This window comes from Sinocyclocheilus anshuiensis, unplaced genomic scaffold (genome assembly GCF_001515605.1).
Source record: "Sinocyclocheilus anshuiensis isolate Anshui unplaced genomic scaffold, SAMN03320099.WGS_v1.1 C31735316, whole genome shotgun sequence".
NCBI lineage: Eukaryota > Metazoa > Chordata > Actinopteri > Cypriniformes > Cyprinidae > Sinocyclocheilus > Sinocyclocheilus anshuiensis.
The window spans coordinates 1-482 of record NW_015603188.1 but is presented as its reverse complement, the minus strand read 5'-3'; the positions used below and the strand labels follow the sequence as shown (position 1 = coordinate 482).

The window sequence follows — 482 nt, the reverse complement described above, 5'->3', positions numbered from 1 at the left end:
GCCTACGCCGTCAAGACTCTCCCCGCCGACCGCGTCAGCGTATCGTATTCGGAGCGAGACTCGCCCATTCAGAACATCCACAACATCTCCAGCGAGAGTCACGTGACCAGCAGTCTGGGCGACACCTTCGACTCCATGAACTCCATGATGTCCAAGAGCGAAACCATCTCCACCTTGTCCATGAGTTCTTTGGAGGTCAGTGAGGGGGTAAGAGACGCCATTTATTCTTGCTAATGCCACTGCTGAACACTGCATCTGACGAATTATGCAATGTACATGACACTAAAGTTTGCTGTCGCTCTTTCTGTTTAATTCTCACAGAGGCAGAAATCTCGTTACGCAGAACTGGATTTTGAGGTAGTTACTCCCTACAGAGTTTTCCATTGTAGATGAATGTATATCTACAACAGTGCAGTTTAAACCCTTTCCTCTCTCTGTCATGTAGAAAATCATGCACACACGGAAACGCCATCAGAACATGT

At 47.7% G+C, this 482-nt stretch overlaps 1 long non-coding RNA gene across 1 annotated transcript; it reads left to right on the top strand.

Moving 5' to 3' along the window:
* The first annotated feature begins 7 nt into the window (after window positions 1-7).
* LOC107682157 (uncharacterized) lies at window positions 8-482 on the top strand. Its single transcript, XR_001633386.1, has 3 exons — window positions 8-207; window positions 322-357; window positions 446-482. It is a non-coding gene; the product is annotated as an uncharacterized LOC107682157 (long non-coding RNA).